Genomic DNA, 26,474 nt, shown 5'->3' with positions numbered 1-26,474 from the left:
TTCTTATGTATTAAGATGATGTTAGCGTTCTTCCAATACTCTGGTACCCTTCCCGTCAGGAGACACCTCGTAAACAGGGTGGCTAGTTTTTCTAACACAATCTGTCCTCCATCTTTCAGCAGATCTGATGTTACCTGATCCTCACCAGCAGCTTTGCCTCTTTGCATGCTCTCCAAAGCTTTTCTGACTTTTTCTGTCATTACTGGTGGGGTGTCATCTGGGTTACTGCTAGTTCTTATCGTATTAAGGTCGTGGTTGTCTCGGCTACTGTACAGATTTTTGTAAAACGAACAAGAGTATACGAGACTACTAAGCACTGATGGTTTATTGTAAGTGGCGAATATTCACATACATTGATACAACTTGAGCAGAAATTGACACGCCGATTCGATTCAATACAAGTCATGTCAAAGGGGACTACATCTAAGAAGGAAAGCTTTTCTTTGTTTGTTTTTGTAGCCAGGATTGATGAGTTCCTTCTAGCACAGTCTCACACTTCACGTGAAGCAGCACAAAGTAGCCCAACATTTCGTATTTCTGCCTTATCAAAGCGTAAATATCCCTGAACCAGTTACAGTGGTGCCAAGTACTCCATAGCAAAGCAAACGGAGCGTGAACAGTGTACACCTCGAAAAAGCGTGTCGCCGTGCACGTCACAGTTAAATGTTTAAATAAGCAGTAATTAGTGATCTGTCCTTACTCTTTTTGTCATAAAAACTACACGTTTTTTTACTGTGTGAATAATAGCTTTCTCTGATCTTTTTTTTGAAACAACAGTGTCCTCGGTGTTTTTGCGGCGATGGAGTTCATTATACGAAGAACAGGTTAGCAGCATTTGTTCTGGTTGGTGACGTGTATAAAATACTAAATAAATAAATGATTGAATGAATGAGTGAATAGTATGTCAATCAATTATTAACAAACTGGTGCCTAAAATGCGCCTATGGCTTCACTAATGTCGTCGTCTCATTCATTTTATATTAAAAAGCTCTTTTTTACGCTACGGTAGCAAATGAAACACAAATGCCATTTTAAGTACACATAGCTGCCTAACATAGAACTTCCTCACTTTTGCTGCTGTGAAATGGCACAAGGCGATCATATAAATCCAGCGAACAGAGACTTTTAAGTTGCGATGCTTTGCCGCGTGTTTTGAACATGCCTTTGTCCAGAGAACCGAATAGTGATGGGTTGGTATCGTAGTATATTCTCAAGGCTAGTGCACCACAGGCTATTCCTATAAACAGCGCCACAAGATCACAGACTATAGAGAGGACAAAAGGACGATAGCTGCTTATAGTGTCTTCCATTCTTAGATTGCACACATGGACCACAGCCGCCTTCCTTGTGTCCTTTGTATGATTACCTGTATAGATCTTTTCGAAAGGGACCAGAGTGTAACAACTACCTCGCACCAGTGTTTGTCGTTATGTTCTCTGTTGTTTGTGTTCCTGCTGGATTTGATCAATGTGTGGGGTTTTATGCCTCATTATGTTCTTGCTGGGCTGTTCAAGAACGCAGAAAGGTTCAGTATCGGGCTAGTTGGTACTGATTTATACTAAAATATTGGCACTAACGTGATAACAAAGGAAGAGACAAACAAGCGCAGACCCTATTAGTTCGCACTGCCGATATTTCAGCATGTTCAAGAATGACAAGGTTGTAATTATTAGCTCCAATTAGCGTTTTTGCTTGTGTGTGCTCTAGCCCATGTTTCTGCAAACAGGGGTGGCCGAGCAATGGTGACCGGAGGGTTCCACGAACTTCTTTCTAGCGTCAAGGCTAGTACGGGCAGCAACAACAAGGGGTCCACCTGCTCGAGTGCGGAGACGCATAACGTACGCATTTAAGTGGTAATTTATTGCTACGAACCTATCGGGATAACTCTTGGAATTTTTGAATGTCGTTGCATTGATGACATGGCTGTTTGATCTTATGACTACAGTGATTGTACTTACTCTTGACTAGAGTTATAGTGACTAAACGAATGAGAAAGTATGATGACTGTAGCTATAGGAGTAGCCGAAGGTTAGATGAAATGAAGATTTTGCATGCACTGAATCCAATTGTCTCGCGTTGGACAGGGCGAATTGCAGATAAACAGGTGATTACTTTGTACTACAGTGTACATCAATTCGGCTGACTCCTGTGATAACGACCGTACGCGTAGTATGTCGGGCGGGGATAATTTTGTTGAGAGCAATCTGAATATCTTAAGCGTCAGGGTGTTCTTAGGCGCCACTGCCGCAACATGATGCGACGAGGAGCGACAGCGTAATTCCGAGTACCGGCTCTCCTTACGTAAACGCCGCGTGTCTTCTTATGCTTGTGCCAGAAGAGTTCACACGCAAGTGTTGCGAGCGACAGAGCAGAGCCTGCAAGATACACGAAGAAGAACAGCCGGACGGAGCTCTGGTCGCTGTCCTCTTCGACGTCCTCGTCCTCAGTGTTGCGACGCAAGCGTCTTCGATGAGGAGTAACCAGTCCAGCTTCCGAGAGGGTTCGAATGATCCGTGCATGGAAGTACCTACAAAAGAACGCAACACTTGAGAAAAAATGCTGCCGGGTAGCTTACTGTAAGGCCTAATGATAAACAAGAGTTTGGTTTTCTAAGTACAATAAAATATATATTTGCAATTAACGTGGGATATATTATGAAAAATCAGGCGCGCTATTTAGCCCCTGACGCCATTTGTGAACATAAAATTATATATATTTTGTGTAGCCAAAAGCAAGGTTTGAGTATAAGAGCATGTTTAGAAGGCTAAAGGATACATTGTGCTACTGCACAGCTGCCATAAAAAAAACCACAGCACGCGCATTCCTTTCTTATTGTACGGCAAGTTTCAATAGAACTGCACATTTGGAAAACAAGTGTATTATTTTATCCGATTCTTATCGCGAAAGATCGCACCTTTCTTTGGCGCATACCGGAACTGGGTGACTGCAGATTATTAAAAAAAAAAGAACGCCAGACCATGCAACGAAGAACCCACTGCGCCACCATGTACGCCATATATAATAATTTTGCGAAGGCAGTGCTCACCGTGCGATTAGTAATCAGTTTCCAGAGAAGCGAGGTATCTGTTAGACATCTTTAATGCATTATGTGGACTTTGTTGATGGCATGGCTGGAGATGATAATGAGTTATCGCTAAGCTCTTTGTAATTGGTCGAAAGCTTTCAAAACAGCCACTGTTTGCGCAATTGGAATTGTGTGAAACGTGGTGTTATTTTACTCTCGGGTCAAGCTCTAATCTCGCCGACATGACGTCTGTATAGGGCCCTTCTGCGAAGAAACGGCAAGCGCAGGTATGGCGCTGTTGTGAAATACTCGACTGCCAGGCAGATTGCTAACGCTCGAATTCCTCCCGAATCCTGTTTTAACGCAAAAGTGTTAAAGCGATCGTTGCGCAGGAATTTCGGCCTGCGCGTTGGTGTTGGCGTCGTTGGTTGTTAGAGAAAAGTCGTAAACTCGTGCGTGACCGAAGGAATGAGAAATACGCCGATGAAATAAATAAAGAGAAATTTCGGTTCTAGTGAGAATTAAAACCAAGTCGTTTGCGCGGCCGACGGGTGTTGTACCACAGAGCCATGCTCTTGCTCGAAAAAGCTTCAAAAGAAAATAAACAAAAAGTAACGCTCAATGAATGTCAACTAGTGGAATGAAAATTGCGTGCCAGAAGCGTAGAATCACGCGTGGCGTCGAAACATGTGAATTTCGTAACAAGCGGCTCCCCCTCCATAATACCCACCCATCACAAACGCTCGGCCATATTTAATGATCAGCTGTAAGCTCATTAACAGAGTGAGCAGCCGCGTAGGTTCGGAAGCTTAGTGGAAGCTTAGTGGGCTCTTCGCTCACTTGCGAACGGGAGAATCATGGAGTAGATGGTAACTTAAAAACTGTACTTGGAGTACACCTTCTAAAGTGGTTTCAAACGGCAAATATTACGCTCACAGTAGTTCGTTTCCGCATGGCTCGTTTGATGCATTCGCCAAGAACCGAAGCTAGGCTTGCTATATAGAAATCGGTGCACACGGGCCCCTATTTCACTACCGCGTGCTCTTAAAGGCGAAGCTTAAGTGTCTTCGAAGTTTTTATTTTGTCATGGAGCGGTACAGCTGTTACAGGTAGGTGTGGCGAGTAGAGCTCTATGCATATATGTAGCCAAATTTACAAGTGTATTGAACAATAAAAGCAGTTATCGCCACTTAAGCCTTGGCAACATTAGAAGGCAGAGACTGCTGAGCGCTGCATTTGCGAGAAATTATACAAACCCGACACTTGTGCCCGTAACTCATGTAAATACACAAGAGCTCGTGAGAGAGTGTGCTGACGTTTCGCCGAGTGCCTGGCCAGCGAAAGCGACAAGCAATACGATTGTGGTTGTGGATTGGCGACACTTTCACTTCAGCGACACCTGCGTTTTAAACAAACAGTCGAGTTTCGCCTCAAGGCGAAGCAATGAATGCGATAGCAACAACTCTGAATGCAACGCTCAGAACGGCTAGCAAATGTAAATGTGAAGCGCCCGGCTCACGCACAAATGACACACAAAACAACACATACAGGACGAGAGCCAACTAATCAACTGTAGCGCCCTCGTTTGCGGGCGCGAGCTCTCGACACCAACTTAGGACGGACCATTACGCGACCACTCTTCTTCAGAACGGCCGGAAAGAGACAATTAGCTTGGACTGGCTTAAGCTGGCGTACCTGGAGACCGCCATAGAAAGCCTTTCATTTGAATCCAGCCTTCAATTAGACTGCTATAAACATGTAACATTTTTTGCGACCGCCTAGGTTCAATCCTCTTTCGGAGCTGGAGATTTTTTATTCATTTCATTTGCATCTTTCTCAATTTTTTTGTCACGGACAAGATGATGAATTTTCGCATAGAACCAACGACGCCCACGCCGACGCTGATACTTACGCCACGATTTCGACGAAGCGAGCCCTGTAACACTATCGCGTTAAAAGAGAAAGAGGGGAAGCTGCAGTTATAATTCTGGAGACTGTGGAAATATGAACCAACGATGAGAGCGCCCCAAAGACTATTCATTACATCAACCAGTAGCTTTTGTTCGACTATTCAGCTGCAACTGTGACCTTGCGGAAAACCTCGAAGGTTGATTACTCCGTGGATGGTGAAAAGCGGAGCATATAATGAAGCCTAGCCCGACCACCAAAGTTTACCAAAGCTTGTGCAAAAGTAAGTGGTGCTACCAGAAATGAATACTGTATATATATTGGAACGATAACATTACATAATACACTTTATATAAATATTGTGGGCATTCGATATTCCGAGTGATCTAAGCATTAGCCTTTGCTAAGACCACCAAGTTTTCGACGGTTCCACTTACAACATGGGAAGATGAATGTGCTGCTGTTCAGTTGACCCGTTTTACACTGCGTTTTTCAACTGTACGACAAAAGATAACTTGCCGCAGAACAATAGTTTGGTGACGATATTTATTACACAAGTATATAATTGCAAATAATGGAACGGAACCTTAGTAACAGTAAATGATTACAGTACTGGCTGATTGATCTGTCGAATAGCATGCTAAATATTATTATTTCTTGCTGGTTGTGATGCGGGTTCTTGTTGCTGATTTGTTTCTCCTGGTTGAGCCCCGGAGAGTTTTTCTAATAAGGACAAAGCCGTTTGCTTAACAAACAACACCTAAACATTTACTGCAGAACTGAAGCAAAACTCAAACACAAACTACAAGAAATGAGTAGCTGGCTAAAAGCGGGATTTAGAAGGAAAACAAACATCTAAAGTCCCGAAACTGCCGACGGAAAGTCACAGCTACATGATGCAGTTCTGACGCGGTGATTCGGCGGTGCAGGGAAGAGAGCAAGTTCGATCTCACCAAAACGTTGCTGCTGTAATGGTGGCGACGGCGTGTACCGATGCTCGCTGGCGGCGACGATGGAATGGGACTCGCTCGGTGATGCCTGTGGCGGCCCAGATTCGCCCGATGAGGTGGCTGGTTGCAAGGCTCAGGCCCGTGACCCGAACTGCCGTTGCTGCACCCGCACCGGAATCTGCAGGCCTTGGTCTCGACCGTTGAGGCAGCTCGCCGTCCTTGGAAGGCGTTGTCCGGAGGTCCAGACCGGGTGAAGTCCAGAAGGCTCAGGTCTGCCACCCGACTGCCTGTCTTCAGCTCCCAGCTGTGACCTTCCTCTTGCCTCGTTCACCTCGAACTCCTAGCTCTTTTGCCCTTCAGGCTTGGCTTCCTCTGGGGCACACTTGTCTCGTCCCGATTGGCCTTTCAAAACTCCGTGGTGATCAGCCATTGGCCCTTGTTTGCTTTATGGTCTTGGATGCTTGCGCTCCACGCTCTCACGTGTACCGGTCCTCGGCGTCGTCGTTGTTCAGGCGACCCAGCACGTGCACTCGGTCATCCTTTAATTTCGCGCACTTTTCAATCATTCACAATTACGCGCACCAGTCGCATCACCATCGCATCACAATGGCCCCCTTTCGAAGAAGTTTTTCCCGTTGAAAAACTGTCGTTCGATGCGCACCACACAAGCTATCACAACACACCGATGGCACCACACCGCTTCTTCGTTGACATGTCTCACGTCGAAACACCGAGTCCACAGAACGTAACATTCAACCAACAACAATAAAAAAAAGTTTTTGGCAGCAACTAAGAACAGTACAAATACAGTCATTAACTCCAGTAACAGTCCACCACACAAGCATAACCTTGTAATAATAACACACAGAACATATTCACTGCAACCTACTCATGTAGTCGGCTCCAACATTCTCGGAATTGGTTCTGCGTCGGAGACCAACACATCATTGATGCGACGGAAGTCGATGCAAGTACGGTAACTCTTATCGGGCTTCTTCACCAGCACCAATGGTGAGTTGTAAGGTGAGTCGGACCTTTCAATCACTCCGAGTCGCAGCATTTCTCCGACTTCTTTCTCAACTACCTCTTTCATTGCGAATGGTAACGGATATTGTGGAGTGTTGATAGGCTCGGACGTTGTCAGTTTAAGACGACACTCTAACAAGTTTGTCTTGCCGGGGACTTCGGAAAAGACGTCTTTATGGGTGGTTAGGAGCTCGTCAATTTCTTCCCTTTGTCTATTCCTGAGGTTAGGACCAAGCTTGATAGCTTCAGTACCAAAGCCCTCAGTAGCTTTAAAGGTAGGCACTGGCGTGTCTGTCTCTTCCTCTTCCACTACAATGAAAGATGCGGACTGGGGTGATATTTCTGGAGGACGCTCTTCGTAGCGTTTTAACATGTTTATATGGAACAGCTTGGTAGTATGTCCCATATCCAGCCAGTAGTCAGAGTCACCCTTCTTTCCTGTGACCCTGAAAGGTCCTTTCCAATGCATCATAAGCTTGTTTTCCGTCGTGGGAAGTAGTACGAGGGCGCGGTCTCCAACCTTTAGCCGACGCATCCGACTTCCCCGGTCATAGTATTTCTTCTGCGTTGTTTTAGCTCGTGACAGGTTTTCTTGTGCCAACTGCAATGTTTTTTCTAGGCGATCTCTGAGATCCAGGACATACCCATATGTTGTCTTCACTTCCTCGCTTTGATTGTCTCCGGTCCATAATTCTTTAAGTAGACTGAGAGGTCCTCGAACATTTCTACCGTAGATCAGCTCAAAAGGCGAAAATCCCAAGCTGGCTTGCGGGACTTCCCGGTACGCAAACAGGAGTGGGGCTAATAGTCGGTCCCATGTCTTGGGCTCCTCTTGGCACAATTTACGCAACATTTGCTTTAGTGTGCCATTAAATCTCTCCACTAAGCCATTACACATGGGATGATAGGGTGTGGAGCTGAGATGCTTGATCGCCAACAAGTCATTGACCTCTCTCATTAGCTCCGATGTAAAGCATGATGCCTGATCACAAAGTACCTCACGCGGGAACCCGATTCGAGAAAACATCTCTACCAGTGCCTCGGCTACTGTGGCTGAATCGATGGATGGCAGGGCTATTGCATCTGGGTATCTAGTAGCGAAGTCCACTAGTGTTAGTATATATCGATTACCCATGTGTGATATTGGCTTTAAAGGCCCGATAATGTCCACTGCCACTCTTTCGAATGGGGTGTCTATCAAAGGCATTCGACCTAGTGGTGCCTTACCAACTCTGCTCTTGGGGTAGGTTCGTTGGCATGCATCACAAGAGCGCACGTATCTCCTCACTGCCTCTTGAACTCCTGGCCAGTAAAATGATTGTAGAACACGATCAATCGTTCTTTTTATTCCTTGATGCCCCGACATCAGGGTTTCGTGCGCCAAAGTAAGCACTTGGCTGCGCAATCTTTGGGGCACTACTACTTGTTGAATCACCTTACCAGATGGTAGGTGATAGTAGCGGTATAGCAGCCCCTTTTCTATCTCGAACGAATAGGACTTTGATCCTCCCTGTAGCCCTTGACCTACTTTACTCCTGCAAGAATCTAGGGTCTTGTCCTGTTTTTGAGCGGCACTAAGATCCTTTCGGGTCGTCTTCAAGGTGGGTACATCGATTTCAGATGAGATTGACCGTTGCTCTCGGATTTTGATACCAACCACTGAAGACTTCAGGGTACCATCCTCTCTATCTGCTCCTTTTCCACTCGCTATATAGTTGGGGTAGGTTTTTACCGGAATCCTTTCCTCCCACTTGGTATCGGGGTCATGGACTTCACGTGAACCTGGTACATTTCCGACGATAAGGTCGTAGAGTGGGTTTGTCATGCATTTGACAATAGATGTACCAGAAAAATAAGGTGAATGAATTTCCACCTCCGCCTCAGGAACGATGATGCTACTGCCATCGGCTAAGAATAGCGTAGCGGTAGTACCTATGAGGGCTTCATCGGGTACCAGAGAACGACGCACCCCCAGTGTATTGCTACCCGTATCCCGCAACACTGAGACGGTTCGGCCAAAGATTCGGCCCTGTAACACGGGCATTTTGTGTGTGGCAAACTTCGGGTGAGTATTCACGGCGCCCGCCATGTCCTCTTCTTTGTCCGGTGAAAGCTTCACTTCCGTTGAGTGCTCCTCTGGCGACAAAAGACATGACGTCTTGTTGGCTGAACCGTTCTTCTTTGAGCAAGTTTTGGAATCATGCCCCGCCTTCTGACAATATCCACAGAAAGGTTGTGTTGGCCTTGATCGGCACTCCGATGCCCTGTGACCCATTTTGCCACATACAAAACAACGTACTGCTCCTCTCTCCGAGTAACTACCACTTTTTTCCGTATTGCTTTTAGATTCCACTTTTTCTCGGAAAACTAACAGGTTGACTTGCCTCTGAGCTTCTAAAAAGTTATCTGAGGCCTCGGCCATGTCCTCTAGCTTGTTGAAGTTCTTTTCTCGCAGGAAAAGTGCCAAACGGTGATGACAGTTTCTTAAGAACTGTTCTGTAACTATCAAGTTACGAAGAGCCGAATATTCTTTTCCGGTCCTCGACATTTCGACCCAACGATCGAAAAAACTCAGTAGCCTAGTTGCGTACTGCTTGCCTGTTTCGCCGTCCTGTGGCTTGCTTTGTCGGAACTTTTCCCGATACCCTTCGGCCGTAAAACGGAAACGCTGGAGCAACGCCAACTTGGCTTTATCATAATCGAGTGAATCCTCCGGCGAAAGTCTTCCAAACACCTTTAAGGCTTCTCCGCTCAAACATAAACTTAAAGCTGTGGCCCATTTGTCCCTAGGCCATTCTTGACCGATGGCGACTCTCTCGAACCTTTTTAAATAGGCGTCCAAGTCGTCCCGGCTTTCATTAAATCCCGGTATCAACTTATGAGGATTCACGCTGCATGAAACACTCCTTTCTTGTGCTGAGCCTGGTGCTGAGTCAACAGTTCTTGTCTCTACACGGCTATTCTCAGCTTCGGCAAGTCTAAGACGCAGTTGCAGGTTTTGGTTCTCTAATTCCAGCTGCTCCTTCTTTGCGCGTGTCTCCAGTTCGAGCTGTTTTTCTTTTTCGCGCGTCTCGAGCTCAAGCTGCTCCTTCTTGGCCTGCGTCTCCCGTTCCAACTGTTCCTTTCGAGCTTCTCGTTCCGCAGCCCGTTCCTCTCGTGCTCGTGCCTCCTTCTCCTCGTACCATGCTTTAAAATCCGCCCCATCAATTCCCATGCGATCCGCCAAGGCCATTAGCTCTCGCATATTCGACATGATGTCAACCGCGTCAATAAATGAAGGTGTCAAACCAACGGCTTTGTCCTGTCGCTGCGGACGCCAGTTTGTGATGCGGGTTCTTGTTGCTGATTTGTTTCTCCTGGTTGAGCCCCGGAGAGTTTTTCTAATAAGGACAAAGCCGTTTGCTTAACAAACAACACCTAAACATTTACTGCAGAACTGAAGCAAAACTCAAACACAAACTACAAGAAATGAGTAGCTGGCTAAAAGCGGGATTTAGAAGGAAAACAAACATCTAAAGTCCCGAAACTGCCGACGGAAAGTCACAGCTACATGATGCAGTTCTGACGCGGTGATTCGGCGGTGCAGGGAAGAGAGCAAGTTCGATCTCACCAAAACGTTGCTGCTGTAATGGTGGCGACGGCGTGTACCGATGCTCGCTGGCGGCGACGATGGAATGGGACTCGCTCGGTGATGCCTGTGGCGGCCCAGATTCGCCCGATGAGGTGGCTGGTTGCAAGGCTCAGGCCCGTGACCCGAACTGCCGTTGCTGCACCCGCACCGGAATCTGCAGGCCTTGGTCTCGACCGTTGAGGCAGCTCGCCGTCCTTGGAAGGCGTTGTCCGGAGGTCCAGACCGGGTGAAGTCCAGAAGGCTCAGGTCTGCCACCCGACTGCCTGTCTTCAGCTCCCAGCTGTGACCTTCCTCTTGCCTCGTTCACCTCGAACTCCTAGCTCTTTTGCCCTTCAGGCTTGGCTTCCTCTGGGGCACACTTGTCTCGTCCCGATTGGCCTTTCAAAACTCCGTGGTGATCAGCCATTGGCCCTTGTTTGCTTTATGGTCTTGGATGCTTGCGCTCCACGCTCTCACGTGTACCGGTCCTCGGCGTCGTCGTTGTTCAGGCGACCCAGCACGTGCACTCGGTCATCCTTTAATTTCGCGCACTTTTCAATCATTCACAATTACGCGCACCAGTCGCATCACCATCGCATCACAATGACACTGGTATCGTACAATACTGCTTTGCTTTATTGTCTTTAGCCAACCTAAAGTACACAGCAAAATACACGTTCGAGTTACATGTCATCCTGCAGATAATGCCTAATTAGGTTATAACAACGTAGACGTTCTTGGTAGGTAGACGAAACTTGAGAGTTCTGTAGAAGAATGGTGAAGCTGTTCACAAAACTAGAAGGTTTCATAACTTGGTTGTTCTTCCCTTGCCAATGAGGAAAGTGCATTTGTTCTATTGTTCATTTGTGAGTTCGGTATTTTTTTCATGTGATTTAGTAATCTTCCTCTGCAATGCATGTATGAATGTTGAGAATAAACTTGCTGTCATATGTAAGGATACTTGAGAAATTCCAACGTTGTCCCTAAACAATTGAATCGGTTTATCATAGCGTAACGAAACGAACAGGCAACAAAGCAGGGGAAATAAAAAGGGCGATTTGAAGGGTAGTGAGAACACAGAGGTTAATTCGTTCAAATAGCAATTGAAGTTGGGTCGTTATGTCCTCAAGTGAAATTATGAGTTGACCAAAACAATTCACCTTCGGTGGAGCCACACGCAGAACCTTCGATTTCGACAATATAATAGTGTCTGAAATTTGACATTCTTGTTATCAAAACGAAACTATATTTCATAAACACGCCATGCTGGTGGGCTCTAAAAACTTCTACTGCCTAAGATTTTACAGTGGTCTTTTATTTAAGTAGACAATGTTTTAGCATTTGCCTTTTATCGAAATGTTACCGCCACGGCTGAGATAGAAGCCCCCAACTTTCGGGTCGGGAACCGACTGCGTAGCCCTGTACCACGTAGTCGGCACCTTCAAATGCGAAGATATCGGTTTCATTTAACTATTATCACTCCAATGATTAACAGCAATACACTCGTACGGGCCACTCACCTCTCAGGGTTGGTCTTCAGAACGAGTGCCATGCGATTTACGAGACCACAGCTCTGCCCTGGTGCGAGGTTCGATCGCTTGGCAACTGAAACTTCATCTTCGGTGCATAGAGAAAGGGCGATATGCGTTCCGCTGCGAGAAATACCGTAACACTCCGACGGCCATCTAAACGGGAATTCACGCTTCTTATATCTAGCAATAGCTTCAACAATGAAGAGATTCTCCGGGAGAGTTAGACTGTCGACGGTATCCACTCCTCTCCAGTAGCCAGTAATGCAGAGTTCTACTTTTCGCTGCTCTACGAGTTTTCTTAGACTTGCTACATCTGGAACTCCACTAGAAGCTACGGGAACGCTCCGAATTGCAATCAGGGTTGTCTGAAAGTAGCTGCCGAGAATGGAGGCGCCCAGCGTCCAAGAGACGATTGCTGCGGTGCGATACGGCACAGCTTCCCCAATCGAAGCAGGCGGGCTTCGCCCAAGAAAGGCGGCGATCATGAACAGTATGAGGCCAGCTCCACGGAATATAAAATGATGGAAGAGCAGCTTTGTGCGGATTTTTGTCAAGAAATACACGGCTAAACCAAATGAAAGTAATACAAGAAGAAAAAGAATGAAAGAAAACCACGACTCCAGGAAATGTACACGCAAAGTGATAGTGGGCAAACTAAATATGCATAGCTCGGCAGGTGGATAGCTTGCGTCGGTGAAAAACTGCCGCTCATAATTTGCAAGCGCAGGGAAACCTAGAAGTGTGACATCAGCAGTCTTATTCAGAATGAAGAGCCGACCATCGAAGACATTAATCAGTTTGGCTGATATATTCTTGGTCCTATAAGCATCCATGATAGCTATCCCTTCAGGAACATTCCCGTTTATGGGGTTAGGTGGCGCTGCAAAAGTCATGCCTCCATGGATCTGGACGTAAGCTCTTTCAGAGTTGGTCCGAGTAAAAATCTGGGAGGCGGACAACAGATCTCGGATTTCACAATTTCTGTAACGGTTCACGGGGGCATTCAAACCGGCATCAGTTATGAGCGTCACTTGACAGAGAGACAACGCGAAATCCTTCAGAATTTCCTCGGGAGAGTTCGAATAGATGAACAGCTCAACCTGCGGATGTCTCGCCGCACTCTGAAGCTTTTCTTTGGCTACAACAGTCAAGTCCATGTACCATGGCACGAACACCAGCCTTCTTGTAGATTCGAAAGTCAGCGTGTCTCCAGGTGACCAGTTGGGTATGAGCGGCAACTCTCGGTCCAGGTTGTCCATTGAATCGTCAATAAGCCTCGCAGGGATGGGTAAAGTCGACGCGTGGGAACCTAGCGAGTGGAGCGTAGATCGTGGGTAGATAATGATTTGTTCACCCTCAGATGATTTGGATGCAGCGAGTGCCGATAGCACGTGTGGGTTAAGTGTAGCGTGAGATACGGTAAGCAGAGTAAAGTCAGTCAGGTATCCGAGAAAAAGTTTTGCGAAAGTACGCAACATTGAGGCCAATGTTGATAAACGAGATGTTCCTGGATCGACCCAGAACCGAAAGTAGCAGTGTTGCGTTCTTCAGGGTTTGCTAGCCTCGCGTAGATACGTAGGTTAGGACAACACCATGGTATTGCAGGCAACAGATTGACAGCTTTACGAGACAACGAAAGTAAAAGCAGATATTGGTTATCATCGTTTGCCGAAAAAACTAAGAAAGGTAAATGATTAATTGACATGTATGTAGTGTTTAACGTTTCAAAACCACCATATGATTATGAGAGACACCGTATAGAGAAGGGCTCTGAAAACTTCGACCACCTGGGGTTGTTTAACGTGCACCCAAATTGAAGCACACTGGCGGGCATACAGCATTTTCGCCTCCATCAATTATGCAGCCACGGAAGCCGGGATTTGACCCCGCGACCTGTGGGTCAGCAGCCAAGTACTTTCATAAAGCAAGCTGAACAGATAACGTTTGCTGTCAATAACTGCAGAGCGTGCTATGGCCGAAGGCAGTAACTTGGCGCACGAAGCTAAGTTAGCGAAATGAGGATATAGCGTTGCCAAAGGTAGACAGAGTCATGAAGTGTTTCGAAAGAAGTCTTTTTTTTTACAAGTGAAAATGAACCCACAGTGCTAGCTACAAAGCGTTAAAACAAAACGAAAAAGATCAATAAAGCCTGCAGCCACACTGCACGCGAACTAGATCCATTTCGACTTCTTAAGTGGGGTATCCTTGTAGACGGCAGATCACCACCATTAATGCGTAGTCGTTAGTGTCCCGTGTTTGTTTATTCACAGCTACTGACACCCAGGCAGTATGCTTTAAGGTGCCCACGTGCACATCGCTCTGGAACACAGCATTTCATTACGGTATGCCCAATTCAAAGAGCGTCCCCATTAGTGGATCGCTCTGTTTTGATGTTTTCCGTCAACATAGTCATCAGCAGCCGCAGTTTGTTAGCAGTACTCTCTACGATATCCACAACATTGCGTGCTAAGGTATCCACTGGCACTCACCCAAGTTTCAGTCATGAAAAACGGTGACGTCCCGACTTCTAGGGCATGTTAAGGCAATGGATTTTTTAACAACCTCTATTGCGTGATAAAGAGGAATTACTTCTTCGAAAAAAAAAAGCAGCGCGTATACTCAATCGAATCAGCGACGTATGTGTATACCGCCACAAATGGGTACAAGACGACATGTGCGAGGAAAAAAAGTAGGGTGGCGTGCACAAGAGAAATTCGCAACAAGAAGAACGGCTATTTTGGCTAGTTGGTTAAATTCCATTGTAATAAGGGTTGCAGCGCAAGAACGAAAGGGCTAGAAGAAAAGTGAACAGAACTTTTCTTTGAGCATTTTCGTGCTTGCACTGGAACCCTTATTACAATGATATTCGCAAGGTATACTCCGTAGGCCCACGCATGGTTGGGGTGGCAGGGAAAGTGCTAACTTCGATTTAGTCACGTCTTCAGGCAAGAAATGTTGAAGTACTAAATGAACATGAAATCATCAGAGTACTATTTCTGTCACCAAAGTTGGGAGGCTCCATTTGATAACCTTGGGAACAACCTCCCACCTGTTGCCGGTGTTACTAGTATAAATTTCTGTAGCTTTCATGCCGATAAAGGGTTCGCTAAATTTTTACCACTCATCGCTATCCTCAACATTTCATTGTTACATTTTAGTATACCCAACCACAAGCCGAATAGAAATAAAATAATTACATAATGACATGTGCATCAAAACGTCCACAAAATAACTCTCCAGGGAAAACTAAGGATATTCATCGCGTTGAAGACACCGCCCAGCGCCAGCGACAGCTTGCTATCATTGAGACGAAGACCTATAGTGCCCTAACACTGGTCGACTCTGAATAGAGTTTCTTGTTTCGATATCCGCCAGATTTCCCGTGATTTCAGAATTGATGCTGCGTAAAGAAATCAGCGCAAGGAGGTTATGGTGTCATTCATGTTTTGTAACAAAGTGTTATGGTGTGACTGGATATCTTTGTGCCAATCGACTAGTAATACTTTGGGTGACGCGGGACGGCCATATGCTTTGTATCATCATCATCATCACCATCATCATATACATCATCATCATAATCATCATCATAATCATAATCATGCTGACTACGTCCACTGCAGGACAAAGGCCTCTCCAATATTCCACCAGTCAACCGGGTCTTGTGCTTGCTGTTGTCATTTTATACCCGCTAACTTCTTAATATCATCTGCCCACTGTTATGAATTCGGGTTTGATGGAATGCCACCGCTGCCACCACTGTTAGAAATTCGGGTTTGATGGCATCCCACCACAGCCACCACTGCTAGGATTTCCTGTTTGTTGCAATGATAGCGGCACCCGAAAGCGGCAAACAGTCGAACGGACTTTGCTGAAGCCTTCGCCCACAGGTGGAATAGGGGGGCAATAGATTTTGAAAACAACAACAGGTAGGAACGTTTACTATAACAGGTTATAGTTTCTACAAAGCCGGCCAGCACGACAACGTCGGCTAGGGCAAAATCCTCCAAACATGGGACCGGCATGACCTTAAATAACGTCTTTGGTCACTTCTCTCAGACCAGTTCCCGGGGCTCGGCGGAGGAGACGCAGCCATACCCGGAACAGCAAGGTGGCGCGGTGGAGGAGGTGATGTTATGCGCGGAACTGTACGGTGCCGCCTTCTGCATGGAAGGTGGCGCTGGTAGGGGGGAGACAGTTCGCCGCAACAGCGCTCGATCTCGTGAGAAGAAGCGCTTTCGAACGAGGACCATGTCTGTGGCATAACACCACCTAACCTTCTGTCTCCCCCTAACTTACTTGCCTTCTCTGGAAATCTAGTTAGTTACCCTTAATTACCAGCGGTTATCCTGTCTACGCGCTACATGTCCGGCCCACGTCAATTTGCTCCTTTTTATTTCGACTGTGATATCCTTAATTCTTAACAGAATACCAATAAAAAAAGGGTGTAAGGCAAGGGGATAAATATCCCCAATGCTGTTACAGGAGGTTGTTCAGAGGCCTGGAATGGGAACAGTAAGGGATAAGAGTTAATGAAGAGTACCTTAGTAACCTGTGCTTCGCCGATGACATTGCATTGCTGAGTAATTCAGGGGCCGAATCGTAACTCATAACTACGGAGTTAGACAAAGAAAGCAGAAAGGTTGATCTTAAATTAATCTGCTGAAAAGAAAAGTAATGTGCAAACACCTCGGAAAACAGCAGCGCTTCGAGATAGGTAATAGTGCACTTAAAGTTGTATAAGATTATGTCTACTTAGGACAGGTAATAACTGCGGAGCCAAACAGCGAGGCTGAAGCAATTAGAAGAATAAGGATGTAGTGAAGCACATTTGAATATTAGTCTCAAATCATGGCAGGTAGATTGCCACTATCCCTCAAGAGCAAAGTGTATAACAGCTGAATCTTTCCAGTACTTAGCTGCGGAGCAGAAACCTGGAGACTCACAAAGAGAGTTCAGCTTAAATTGAGGACAATATAGCGAACAATGGAAAGGAGATTGGTAGGTGTAACCTTAAGAAACAAGAGAGCCTTGTGTTATAGCAGGGCATAATAACGCTTTTGAAGGGGCCCTCAAACAGTTTTTCAAGAAACCATAGAATGAATCCACTAGAAGAGCTTATTGCCTCACAAATTTGACGCCGCCAAAATGTGAGAATCCGTCCAGTGTTAGTGGGGGTACACAGATTTGTCGCATGCTGCAATTGCATTCTCTCTGCTCTCGTCTCGACGAAAGCACTGGAAGCTAAGCAGGGAGGGGTGGCAGGGCCACAGAAAAACGTCACGAGCGCCTCGTGACCTTGATCACTTTTTTTTTCTTCGAATGCGCGGTTTCCTCAGTGTGCTCACGTGCGCACGCGTGGTCAAGTAGCGGTCTTCCACGGTGATCTCTGTAACGAGCGAGCGCGCCATGTTCAAATTATTTAATTGCTGATAGACGGGCTTACTACGTGTGATGTTCGGGCATATTGCGTGATTTGTCGAGAGAAGAAAAACAATTTCTGCTGACCTCGATAATTTATTGTGAACTCCAGGCCCCGTTTTGCGCTATAATATTTGGCTCGCGTGTTATCGGAAGCCTTTACTACCGATTAGCAGCATTTTCTGACCATGCTCTAAAAGTGTTGCAGAGATCCTTTAAGGCGTATGTCTCAGTTGTCTCATCAAACGTGAAATATGACTGTCGGCGGTCACAGGAAAGAATAATACAAAATAATTATCGCGTAAGTACGTCAGCACAAGACGTCATGATGGCGTAACAGATTGAAAGACCTGTGAAGTAATTATGACCTGACAAATGAAGGCGTGACGTCATATTCCGCAACGCCACACGATGCCGTTGGAGCACCCTCCTGTAGCACCCTTCTGTTGGCACTAGTATAGTCACGCGTCTCGTGTTTCCAGGTATTTTATAGATAAACTGAGAAGCAAAGGTCGTGGCGCTCACCTTCAAGTCGTCCTAGGTGAATGCTCAAAGAACCCTGTGAGTTTATTACACCTCGTTTTACTCTGGTGACTTCCTTACGGCCGCTTGTCCTCTGTGTCAGACATGCCGTGATAGTGTCTTAGTTACAAAGCCTGCCGTGGACGTTCATCGTGCCCCACAGATGACACGAAAATTGCGGCCAGTAGCTCCATGTGACTTTCGATTGGCTTATCGCACTGAATAAAAGAGTTAACACGTGAATCGAAAGAGGATCGCTCATGCAAAGGGTAGGTAATGGACAAGTGGTATGTTTTCTGCAAGAGCCCGCACATTGATAGTTATATTAGGCCCGGTAGAGCTAGACGGCTTTGAGACCAGCTTTGTCTGCGCTGACTAACAATCCTTACCAATTACCTCTAACAAAAATATGCGGTTTGTTTTTTGAACTCTATAAAATATGGATGCATTTTTATTTTCAGCGCACAACATGAAGAAATACAGAAAATGTCTCCGGGGAAGATCCTCATTATCTAAACAACACCAGCAATAAACGTTGTGATATCGCACCACATAGCTTGTGAACATGGGTGAGCTGGCAACTCATCAGCAAATATTTCAGGTTTCTGAAAGGCATCAGGATTTTTCATTCGAGATCACTGCTATGACAAAAACAAGGGAAGAGAAACTGATAGATTTACTAGTCTTTTCTTTTCTTGTAGGAAGTTGGGGGGGGGGGGGGCTATGCGCACACATGACTTTCAGTGAGGCTGTGATATTGCTCAAACAATTTTTATTACACAATAGTTACTATTTTACTAAAACTACGAGTCAATGCTGATATATGATTCGGTTAGTTCCATGACTTGTTCACATCTAGATATTGTTTCTAAAGAAGCATACGAAATACCTCAGGACGGGAGTGTGTTAATGTATTGATGTGCCCTCGACGTGGACAGACCAAGCTCTCAATAGATGATACACGCATGCTCTAGAGAACGAATAACCGAAAGCTGTCGGACAGTTTCAACAACCTGAAAAGTGTTTTCCGCCTTCCTGTAATTGTGCAACCAGAAACTGTAGTGTTTGTGTTGTTATGAGCAGCATTATACTGATATGCTTCAAATATAAAACAAAATAAAGGATCACACATCCTTATCATGTTGTTTGTAGCAGTTCAAGAAATTGCAATCGTGGAAAATTGTACCCTTTCACATAAGATTTACTATAAAACAGAAGTTTTCTTCGCGATGACAACGAAAGATAAGCCAGCTTGAATGTCCAAGAAATTTCTTCATAACACTAGCACAGAAAAGTACGTAGCTTGCCTCTGTCACGATCGCTAAATAAAAAAAAAGGCACGGCCTGTTGCGTGCCGCCAAAGCGGCGCCTCAGGCTTACTTCATCGCACGCCCACTCTGGAGCCAAAGGTCGTCCCTAGGGGAGCGTTTCCACATGCATTATAACGCGATAGCGTTAGAGAGCTCGTGTCGCAGAAATTCCGCCGTCGGCGTCGGCACTGTTGATTCTGAGCGAAAAATCGAGAAAAATAGCAAATATTATAAAGCATAAACTTCTCGATCCCATTAAGGATCGAACCCCTGACATCCGCGTGGCAAGCAAGTGTCCTACCACAAATACCACAAAGTCACGTTGTTACTTGTGGCTGTATTGAAAAAAAAAAAAAAAACACACTACATAAATGCCATGTAGTGGGAGGAGTCTTCCTAACGCATTTTGTTCGGCTGGTGTCACGATGAAAACGAGCCCATTCGGCGATTTGCCGGTGCATTTGGGAGGTCATCAAACTACGTCGACAAAGGCCGGCATAGTAAAGCCATCGCCGCTAAAAACACACAGGAACTTTCAAACAGCTATAAAAATGGAGAACTATGTCCCTCTAGCGGAAAACATGTCATGCCTTTCCAGAGGCGTTGATTAAGCAAGCCGCAAACGCTAAATAATGTGCTGTCGTCTGTGAGGCATTGTGAGACCGAGATGGCGAGTGCGCGGCGTATATCTTGGAGGCCATGTGACTCTTGCTTTCGATCAAAAACCTGTATGTGCTATTTACGTGCGCGTGTGTGTATGAGGGGGGTGGTGACATCAGTGAAACATTGTTAAAAACATGTCTCGAATACAGCAGAGCAGCGGATGAAAACGGCCACCCTACAGTCACTGCACTACTATAGATACGTCGTGCTTGCGCGCACGCGCGTTTTCGTGCGTGTGTGTGTAACAAAACATAATAATAATTATGCACTAAGCGGCTAAAGGCTGCAATAGAGGCCGGATTTCGCTGTAGCGTTCAACTCTTAAGGGCGAAGCTTAAGGGTCCCCCGGCGACACCAACTCTCACCAAGCCGTAAATAACTTGTATCAAAGATGCACACCCGAGATTTTATACTGAAGTCGTTAGTAGACGTACCTATTAGACCACATATGTGAACAGTGTTGCTTAGGAGTGCCAATCTCTCGTAGAGTAGGCTTCAATACTCTTCATGAGCACTACACCTTGACTCACTTGAATTGAAGAATGTCACTGATTCCAATATTGGGGAGGCAATCACTAGGCAAATCCCTAAAGCATGGTGCATTGTGGCTGACGTACCGGCCCACCACAATGCACCATGAAAGCAAGTACAATCTTAATATAGGTCCTTTTAACGTGTCAACAAAGCCAGTTTTCGGCCACAGACCAAGTTAAGATCAAGAGTTTACATGACAAAACATATTCTTCGTTAGGGCAGTACAAGATTCCCACGCAAACATTCACACAGCAGATATCAATGAAAACTCGGAAAATTACTCAGAGGGTACATTGAACAACGGGAAGAAGCTTACCGTGCTTCGAATGAGATCTTATGCATCGCAAACTGTGCAAAACCCTTAGAAGCTTATTTCACTTTTGTGGTATTTCGTTTTCACCAACAAAGACTGTCAGCGATGCTTAGAACAAACCACACCAGCGGTGTTCGAGAAGCTTCAGGGCTGTAGTAGATGATTTTGTTAAGATAGCGCGCATGACGCGAAAACTCAAGCTTATTCAAAAACTTGCGCGACCACCAATGATAAAACTGGCACGTTCGACGCGTGATGTATAAACGACGGCGCGTTCAAACGATAATCAGGTGATCGACAACCGATGCTCTGTTCACCGCTATCAGTGCCAATATGTGGGTGTAATCTGACTTTCCATGTACCGGCTTCAAGTTCAGCCATATAAAAAGTAACATTTTCAAAACGCGGACTGTTCCCTTTGTCCAAGTCACAACCCCATGCCAGTATTCCCCCACATGTGTAGTTCACAATTCTTTGAACGCTCTCGACTAATACTTTTCCCCCGAAAAAGAAACACTCTAACAAATTCCAGCGCCGAGGTCGTACCGGTGGCACTCTTCGATACAGTGTACCCATGGCGTCAAATCACGATTCTTCAAGATCGACTGACCACTCTACAAGACTCCCTCGGACCACTCGAACAACATAACTTCTGCGAGTTCACCACCCCGTCTTACGTTCCGTCACCCACTCGTTTCGATTCCCAGCTTCGCGAACATTCCAAGTGATTGTTCGTCGTGAAGGGGGTACCAAAGTGACAGACAGGGGAAAGACATTCGCCTTGCTGGTTCGTCTATGGCAACGGTCGGCCTCAACAGAAACGCTACTAAGATGCCTTGAACTCTTACGATCTGCGCGGACGGGCTGCCACGATAGCGTCTTTGGTGCAGAAGGTAAGAGAACGCCCTGGGCATGTTTTGTTGATACATGCTTTCTTTTTCGTTGAGCACGCGGTGGTGATATCATGCTGTCGTCTGGAGACTGTGATGAACGTGTGATTTGGCACTTGTTTCTGACAAAAGAAGTCCTCTACATCAAATAATATGCTTCCCGACACACACAATACGTGGTATTCCACAGCGGCGTCTTTTCTCGTGTTCAACTTGCTCAGTGAGACGCAAAAGATTGGCGTAGTTTACCAGCAGAAACTGGAACGTGCGGCCCCGGTGTTTAGCAGCGGGTTCAACCCGACGTTGTACTGAAGCCTTCCCCTATTATTAGTTACATGTTTATGCTTTTTAATTAGGTTTGACAAACGTTTGGCTTCGGTGTACCACAGTGTTTATTTCAAATGTCGCACATTATGCCCCGCATGATCACGGTCAATGAGGAATGTAAGGAGCGTTTAAATACGCTTTGAAATGCGCCAATAATAGTCATTTTCTTGAACCACAGGCGGTCATAGATGTCTCAGTAGAAGCCCAAGTGCCACTGAAAAAAAAAAACTCCTGCTGAAAAAAACGAATATTCGCCTCGGTGAACGCGCTTTCGCAATAGTCACATTGACGCTGTCACGCCCGCCGTGATGCTTGTTTGGGGCAAGAGTCGTGTGTCAAGCGTCGTGTGTCAAACGCTTTCGGTGGCAAGCGTTTGACATCGCAAGCTAACCCGGCGGCACGGTTTGCATGATCCACCCACCACCGGCGCTTGCTTTGCCGCTCGCCATTTAGTACTGCTTGGAAGAGCGCCCGATTATCGGTACGCAGTTGCTGCAGGCACTCGGCCTCACAAGCCTGTTTTTCTACCCCGACTGCACCACCAGCCAGGCGAATGTGAGCTGTCTCACGTTTTCGTTGTCGGCGCTCTTCTGGGGCTGTCACTGACTTACCCCTGTGAAAGGTCTCAGTAGAAATAGATGCAAGCGGGCTTGGTGCTCCGGCTGCAACAAAATGGATGACGTCAGTCACAGAGCAGTCAATGGCGCGCGTGCTTGGGCTCGACGCAGAGAACAACGTAACTGATAGTACACCCGATGGAGACTGCTTCTGACATTGATCGATGGATGGATGGATGGATGGATGGATGGATGGATGGATAGATGAACTTTATTTGGTCCTTCGGAAGGTGCTTCAGTGCGTTGAGGGCCGCTCCCACGTCGGGAAAGAAAGACAGTCTCTCTGCTGCGTCGTGGGCCCACTGGACTGCCCATAGCTGTTGTTCGAGTCCGGAGCTTGCAATATCAACCTCACATTTGGACGGCGTAATGAGTTCCCCACAGCGTAACGCGAGGCATCGCCAGATCATATTTACTGAGGCAGCTATATGGTGGCAAAAGGAACACGTATTAGTTGGCTGTATGTCGGGATAAATTTTGTTCAATAGCACGGGATTAGTTTACGCCACAACCTGCAGAAGCCTGGGTGTCAGAGCCTGAGGTCTACTTAGTTTTCTGTGTGGTGGAAGGTATTATCTCCACACCAGGTAAAAATATTTTGTCAGTTCAATATACGAGATGGGAGGGTGACGGTTCTCCAAGACAGAGCCGCGCCTCCCTATAGCTATGCGGTTTGCTAGTCCTCGCACAGCTATGTGGGCTGACACGTTGAGATTGGGCAGGGCTCCCTCAATGTGCCTCATATGAGCTGGGAACCAAATTAGTGTTTGTGTGGCCTGATGTCTTTTTCCCGAAAAATTCGCAAAGCTGCTTCCGATATTGTTCTCTTGGCTTATGCTCGGACCGCCAATCTCGAGTTGCTTTAAGTTGTGGAACTCCTGTTATCCAGCAAGGCCAACGCAGTCGCCACTTGCTCTGATATTTTAGCCACCATCGTCCAGACCCTTGTCGAGTTGGTGATACTGTCCTCGTGGTTGATGCTCACTGCCGCATACGCCTTCCCCTCGGGATATCAGGCCACATTGACGAAGAAGCAGTCCCCGGCATGCTCTTGAGCCTTTTGTATTAGAGCGTTTGCCCTGGTCCGTCTTCTACGCTCATTATGCTTGGGGTGAACATTTCGAGAGATGAGGACAACGGGGATTTGTTCTCGTTGTTGACGACGAATGCTGCAGAAGTCAGACTTGATTTCCATCAGTGGAATTCCCAGCTCCCGCAGGATGTTTTTACCGGAACGCGTGGTGGACAACCTGGCAAATTGCGCCCTCCCCTGTGCCTATACAGTTTTTTCAAGCGTGTTTTGCATGCCGAGACGGAACATTCTATCCGTGCTTGTGTACACGGGAAGCCCGGGAGCTCTATTTATGGCCTTTCTTATTAGCGTGTTGAGCTTATCACGCTCCGACCTTTGCCAGTTGTGCAGGGCTGCAACGTAGGTGAAATGGCACATCACAAAGGCGTGCACCAACCTTACGTGGTTATCTTTTCCAAGTCCCGGTTGCCTATTGGCAACCCTTTTTTTTTAGTCTGACGGCATTGTTAGTTTTTCTGGCGAGACGCGTGACCGTCAGGTTATTGGAGCCGTTCGGATGAATAGTCATACCTAGAACCCGGAACGAGTCCACTATGGGGATCAAGCTGCCCTCACTTTTTCTGAGAGCAATGTCAATATCCTCTAATCGCCTCCAATGTCTCAGTTTGGGGCCCCTGCGCTTGGGCCTGTACAGAAGCAGTTCCGATTTCTGCAGCGAGCATCAAAAACCAGTCAGCTTTATGTTGTTTTCCGTGACCTCAATAGCTTTCTGTAGCACAGCCACTATTCGTTCATCACTGCCACCGGTACACCCTATGGTGTGGTCGTCAGTATATATGGTATGACTAATGGCATGGAGTTCGGAGAGTCTTTGAGACAGACTGATCGTGACGAGGTTAAAGAGGGTCGGCGTTAAAGGTTAAAGAGTACTGAGCCTTGTGGCGTCCCTCTGGAGCCAAGCTTTACCGGATCCGGAACAACATCGCCCATCGTGAGTATAGCCTCTCTGTCAGCCAGGAATGATTTTATGTAGCCAAGGAAGCGCTTTGCAAGCCCAAGGCGTTAGATCTGACTCAGCACGAAGTGATGCAGAACGTTGTCAAATGCCTCCTCCAAGTCCTGTCCCAATATCACTCTTATGTCCCTTGTGTTCGTATCAATAACTTGATATTTGTTCAGCTTCATAGAGTGTTGCGCCGAAAGGCCCACCCTGAAGCCTATCATATTGTGAGGATAAATGTCGCGTTCGCGTTCCTCCGGGTATTGGGTAACCCTGTTCAGGATAGCATGTTCGGCCACCTTACCTACGCATGATGTCAGGGAGATGGGCCGGTGGTTGTCGAGGCTGGGAGGTTCACCCGGTTAGGAGATGATGATGGTGGTGACTGTATTCCACATCTCTGGGACACTGCCACTTTTCCACACATGGTTGACTATATCCGTCAGGTACTCTACCGATCTTTCATCCAGGTTTCTCCAAGCCTTGTTGGTGATCTTATCAGGACCTGGGGCTGACCTGCCATTTAAGTCATGCAATGCCTGCCTAATCTCTTCACCTCCGAATTCTGCGTCTATTTCTGGATTAGTACCCCTTCGGTAAAAGGGAGTTGGAGGTGGTGGACCGGAAGCAATTGGCAGGTACTTCCCGATCATTTCTGCCAGTACCTGATCGTCCGAGGACTCTTGCCTAGCTGCATGAAGTGTGTGAGTCAGCGTACAACTCTGGTTCGACTTGGTGTTGGTGTCATCCAACAGGTGCTTTAGGAGGTTCCAATGGCCTGCCCGGCGCATCTTCTCATCAGCCAAACTGCAAATATCGTACCATTGTTGTTCAGGGAGGACTTAACAGCGTTTCTCAATGATTATGTTCACCTCGGCAATCTTCTTGCGAATCCTTTGCTTGAGGCGCTGTCCCTTACACATGGCCAAGAGGGACTGTTTGGCTTGGAGAAGATGAGCCAGTCTGCTGTTTAGCCTTTTTACAGGCAGGTTCGTGGTGACTTCCTTAGTGGTAGCATGGATGTCATCTCTTATTTGCACCGTCCAGCGTTCCCGGTCAAGCTTCTCCTCATCGTCAGACCTCTCCTCTCTGTGCGGAAAAAGTCCAAGTCGGCCACTCTTAACTTACGTGCTCTTGTCTGTCCAACTAGCAGAACAGTGATGAAGAGGTAGTGATCGCTGCCCAAGTCCACGTTGAGGTTAGACCACTGGACCTCCACCACGTTGAGGACAAAGGTGAGGTCCGGCGTTGTGTCCCTGGTGGACGAAGTACCGCATTTGGTAAGAAGCACAGCGTCTGTTACTAAAACTAGGTCATGGTTCAACGCCTCCCTCCATAGGTCCTCCCCCTTACGAGTATCTTACGGGTACGATAGGGTGCATTAAAGTGACCCGCTATAATCAGGGGGGAGCCTCTGGACATCTGTACGGCCTTGGATAGGAGAGCCTTGAAGCGCTGTCTGAAATCCTTAGGGCTGCTATATACATTGATAATGAAAATACTCTCTTTATAAGTAGATCCAGGAATAATTTCGATCATGATGTGCCCAATTTTGTATGAACCTATACCGAGAGCGTGAATGACGTGGGTCAGCTTGTTGCTTATCAGAGCCGCGATGCTTCTTCCTTTTTCTTTCTTTGTGACAGCACGGTAACAGGACCGTGTGACGTTAGTGGTTTGAGTTTCTTGCAAAGTTATGACATGTGGTTTTTCCAAATGAGAGTGAATAAATTGCTGCAGAGAGTTTTTTTGGAGAAACCCCCTGCAGTTCCACTGCCACATTACGAATGCACTAG

At 46.6% G+C, this 26,474-nt stretch overlaps 1 long non-coding RNA gene across 1 annotated transcript; it reads right to left on the bottom strand.

The window, feature by feature from the left end:
• Positions 1 to 834: 834 nt before the first annotated feature.
• On the bottom strand, positions 835 to 20,931 carry LOC142764960 (uncharacterized). The gene is made up of 2 exons (XR_012883988.1): positions 20,815 to 20,931; positions 835 to 2,527 (listed from the first exon to the last, which is right to left on the bottom strand). It is a non-coding gene; the product is annotated as an uncharacterized LOC142764960 (long non-coding RNA).
• Between the last annotated feature and the right edge of the window lie 5,543 nt (positions 20,932 to 26,474).

The sequence above is a fragment of the Rhipicephalus microplus genome, chromosome 6, assembly GCF_043290135.1.
Source record: "Rhipicephalus microplus isolate Deutch F79 chromosome 6, USDA_Rmic, whole genome shotgun sequence".
NCBI classification, from domain to species: domain Eukaryota; kingdom Metazoa; phylum Arthropoda; class Arachnida; order Ixodida; family Ixodidae; genus Rhipicephalus; species Rhipicephalus microplus.
Note: the sequence above shows the minus strand (reverse complement) of the source record. Positions and strands in the feature narration are given on the sequence as shown.